The following is a 5,397-nucleotide window of genomic DNA, read 5'->3' as shown; positions in this document are numbered from 1 at the left end:
TCTTTTTTTTTTTTGTTCCTTTCATTATTAAATTCCCATGCTCACTATTTTATTTTTTCTTACATACACCATTGTCCCAACATGTTTTATGACATGTTTTTACCCATAATCTCTTGTCATGGCCGGCCACTAACTATTAGGGGGAAATTTGACATGCAAGTCCTCCCTTGACTACATGCACTATTAGGTCCTTATAGATTAGCCTATCACTTTTCAAAAGTGTCACACAAGTCCTACTAACTGAATTCACATGCTATCGGCTAAATCAAGCTTGAAATTTTCACACATTCATAATTACATATTCTAGACAATAAATATTACGTTCAAACATTTCGGTGACTCGGTTTAGCGGTCCCGAAACCACTTCCGACTAGGGTCAATTTTGGGCTGTCACAACTCTCCCCACTTAAGAAATTTTCATCCCGAAAATCTTACGGTAAATAGGTTTGGGTAACGCTCTTTCATAGAGTTCTCGGGTTCCCAAGTAGCTTCTTCCATCCCGTGTTTGAGCCATAACACTTTTACTAATGGAACTCTTTTGTTTCGCAACTCCTTCACTTCACGAGCTAGGATACGAATCGGTTCTTCTTCATAACTCATATCGGCTTGAATTTCAACCTCGATGGACTAATTATGTGTGGTCGATCTATAACGTCAAGCATCGAAACATGGAAGACGTTGTGAATCCTTTCAAGTTCGGGGGCAAAATCAAATGATACGCGATGGACCGACTCGTTCAGATATTTCATATGGCCCGATGAACCTCGGGCTCAATTTTCCTTACGGCCAAATCTAAGCACCTTCTTCCAAGGTGAAACTTTGAGAAAGACCTTGTCTCCAACCCGATATTCAATATCTTTTCTTTTCAAATCCGCATACGACTTTTGGCGATCCGAAGCGACTTTCAAACTTTCACGAATTACTCGAACTCTTTGCTCGGCATCCTTAACCAAATCAACCTCAAGAATTTACCTTCACTAAGTTCATCCAGAATAATGGGTACGGCATTTACGATCGTATAAAGCCTCGTAAGGCGCCATCTTAATACTTGATTGAAAGCTATTGTTGTGTTTAATTCAATCAAAGGCGGATACCGTTCCCATGAACCACTAAACTCAAGGATACAACATCTCAACATATCTTGAGTATTTGAATTATCCGTTCGGATTGACCATCGGTTTGGGGGTGAAAGGCGGTCTGAAATGCAACTTGGTACCCAAAGCTTCTTGAAATTTCTTCCAAAATCACGAGGTAAATCTCGGATCTCTATCCGACACAATAGAAATCGGTACCCGTGTAATCTCACAATCGAGAAACGTACAATTCGGCTAGTTTATCCAATGAAAATCCGTGACGCGGGGATAAAGTGAGCCGACTTAGTCGATCTATCAACAACAACCCAAATCGCATCCTTCTTACTAGTCGACAATGGCGGCCGGACACAAAGTCCATTGTGACTCGATCCCATTTCCACTCGGGTATCGTGATCGGTGAAGCAATCTGAAGGCACTTGATGTTCCGCTTTCACTTGTTGACATATTAAACATCTCAAACAAAGTCGGAGATGTCCCGTTTCATACCATGCCACCAAAACCGACGTTTCAAATCGTTGTACATCTTCGTACTCCGGGTGGATTGCCATTCGGCTACAATGGGCTTCGTTCAAAATTATTGGAATAAGTTCAATTCTTTGGGACACACAGACGACTTCGAACCTCAAACAATCGTCATCATCGATTTGAAATTCCGAGTCCTTGTTCGAACACACTCATCCCGTTTGCAACCAACTCATCGTCGACTTTACGAGCTTCACGAATTTGACGTATCAATAATGGTTTGGCTTTCAATTCAGCTACTAACACATTGTCGGGTAGGATAGACAAGTGTACATTCATCGCTTCATAAGGCAAATAGTGATTTCGGCTTAAGGCATCCGCAACCACATTAGCCCTTCCGGGTGATAATCAATGACGAGCTCATAATCTTTTAACAACTCGAGCCATCGCCTTTGTCGCAGATTTAAGTCTCTTTGGGTCATCAAATATTTGAGACTTTTGTGATCCGAATACACATGGCACTTCTCACCAAATAAGTAATGTCGCCATATCTTTAAGGCGAATACGATGGCGACCAATTCGAGATCATGGGTTGGATAATTTTTCTTATGTGGCTTTAATTGCCTCGGCGATAGGCCACAACTCGCCCTTCTTGCATCAATACGCAACCCAACCCAAGTAGGGATGCGTCACTATAAATGACAAACTCTTTGCCCGATTCGGGTTGCACTAGAATTGGGGCTTCAGTCAAATAAGCTTTCAGTTGATCGAAACTTTTCTGACATTTCTCCGTCCATTCGAACTTAACATCCTTTTGGAGTAGCTTCTTCATTGGCGTGGCTATCGTCGAGAAACCTTTTACAAATCGTCGGTAATAACCGACAAGCCCCAAAAAGCTCCTAACTTCGGTAACATTCCTTGGTGGTTTCCAATCGACTATGGCCGAAATTTTGTTCGGTCCACCACGACACCGTCACGGACACCACGTGCCCCAAAAGCTAACCTCTTTCAACCAAAATTCACATTTATTGAACTTTGCGTATAATCGCTTATCTCGTAAGATTTGCAACACTAGCCTCGGTGTTCAAGATGCTCGGTTTCATCTCTCGAATAGACCAAAATGTCATCGATAAATACAACTACGACCCGATCCAAGTATGGCCTGAAAATTCTATTCATTAAATCCATAAACACCGAGGGCATTAGTGAGCCCAAACGGCATCACCAAGAATTTGTAGTGACCGTACCTCGTTCTAAAAGCGGTTTTGGGTATGTCCGATTCTCGGACCCTCAACCGATAGTACCCGACCTCAAATCTATCTTTGAAAACACCGAGGCTCCCTTTAATTGATCAAACAAATCGTCAATTCGTGGCAATGGATATTTATTCTTTATCGTCACTTTATTGAGTTGGCGATAGTCGATGCACAACCTCATGGTTCCGTCCTTCTTCTTCACAAACAATACAAAGCGCCCATGGAGAAAAACTCGGTCGAGCGAAACCTCTATCCGTCAATTCTTGCAATTGAACCTTCAATTCCTTTAATTTCGTTAATGCCATACGATACGGGGCTATTGAAATCGGCGTAGTACCGGTACAACCGATGCGAATTCCACTTCTCGAATCGGTGGCAATCCCGGTAACTCCTCAGGGAAAACATCTGAATACTCACAAACCATTGGTACCGATTCGAGTTTCCTTTCCGTCTCTTTACTTCCAAACACATACGCAAGGTATGTTTCACACCCCTTTTTCACATACCTCCGAGCGGTCATAGAAGATATTATCACTGGCGCTCCTTTTAAATCAGTAAGACTCGACTCGGACTACCTCATTATTTGCACTCCTCAAATCAATGGTTTTCCTTTTGCAGTCCACCATTGCATCATGTACGTCAGCCAATCCATACCAAGAATAACATCGAATTCATTAAATGGTAGAAGCATCGGATCGGTAGGAAAAGCAGATTCTCGAATTATTAGGGGCATCTCTTGCACACTTTATCAACGAAACACGTATTGACCCAAAGGGTTTGACACTCGAATTACGAACTCGAGAGACTCAATAGGTAGAGTCTTCTTGGATGCTAAGGTTTCACATACATATGAGTGAGTAGAGCGGGGTCAATCAATGCAATCACAATAGTATCAAAGAGAGTAAAAGTACCGGTGATAACGTCGGGGAGGATGCCTCCTCTCGTGCGCGGATGGCATATGCTCTAGCAGAGTACGGGTCTCGGATCGGACAGCCGTATTAGAGGCTCCTCTCGATTACCACCCCTACCTCCAGAGATTCTCGGGGCCTACCTCCACCGTCGTTCCACTAGGTCTTGCACCTTGCGTCTTATTCCTCTCATCTAGCTCCGTGCAATCTCTAATGAAGTGGTCCTTGAACCGCATCCATAACAGCCCTATTAACAGACTTACCCCAACATTCACCTAGGTGTCGTCTTCCACATTGGGGCATTCAGTCTCTCTTGACGATTATTGCCCACACTAGCTATCAAGTAGCTCGAGTCCGTCAATGGTCGGGCTCTAATGGAAATTCTCGCATCATCCTCGACTTCTTGGTGTCCTCCACGAACCTCTTTACAGCCGAGAACGGAGCTTTACTCGTCGATCTTTTACGGTAATCTCTTGCTTCAAATTCAGCCTTCTTCTTCTCCTTCCCAAGTTCTTCCGCCTTGCGAGCTCGTTCGACTAGTGTCACGAACTCCTTTATCTCCAAAATTCCCACTAGTAACTTTAACTCTTCATTCAATCCTTCTTCAAATCTTTTGCACATCGCAACCTCATCAGCCACACACTCCAGAGCATACCGACTAAGTCTTACGAACTCATGTTCAGATTCGATATCTGATCATCCGGCCTTGCTTGAGTTCCAAGAATTCCTTACGCTTCGATCGATGAACCGTTGACTAATGTATTTCTTTCGAAATTGGATTGGAAGAAATCCCAAGTAACTCGTTCATTTGGGACTATGGAAATTAAAGTCCTCCACCAATAGTAAGTGAGTCTCGAACAAGGATATAGCACACTTAAGACATTCGTCGGTGTGCATGACAGCTCATCTAACACTCTCATGGTGTTATCGAGCGAACTTCGGCCTTTTCGGCATCATCGATAACTATGGCCTTGAACTCCTCGCCCCACGCTTCCTAATCAAGTCCACGGTGGTTTACTCACCTCACAGGATCGATGAATCGGAGGCATTGCGGGCTCTTGGGGTGGAGTATTTAAATTCGGAATGGTTGGACAGCCGGGTTGGTTCGGGCATATTGCGCGACCCACTCATTCATCATGGTGAAGAAGGCTTGTTTCGCCCTTCATTTTGATTATTCGCGGATGATCGAGGCTCAACGGGCGGTGTCCCTTGCGCAGAGCAGCAGCGCTACACTTTCAACGTCATCCGCCAAGGGTCTCTCTACCCGGGTTCCATTGCTAATCAAAACAAAAATTCCAACCGTCGAAGTCATCACATTATTAAGCGCTAACAATTTGGCATGTATAGCTAGACTCACACGCTATGGTAGTCCTAGAACCGACTAAACCATAGCTCTGATACCAATAAAATTGTAACACCCTAACTTGTGACCGACGCCGTGTCGGACACGAGGGTTAACGAGACAAATCCTCTTAAAGTACCGACCAATTTGGCATTTCGGACAGGCTGGAAAACTGCGTCACCGTCGCCTTAAAATCATATCTCGAGTTCCAAAACTCAGAAACTGGTTTCGTAAATTTTCCATGAATTTAGACTCATATACCCATCCATGGATTTATTTTTAGAATTTTGGTTGGGCCAATTGGTACAGTTTATTAGTTAAAGTCACCCATGTTA

Source organism: Gossypium arboreum, chromosome 6, assembly GCF_025698485.1.
Source record: "Gossypium arboreum isolate Shixiya-1 chromosome 6, ASM2569848v2, whole genome shotgun sequence".
Taxonomy (NCBI): Eukaryota; Viridiplantae; Streptophyta; class Magnoliopsida; order Malvales; family Malvaceae; genus Gossypium; species Gossypium arboreum.
Note: the sequence above shows the minus strand (reverse complement) of the source record.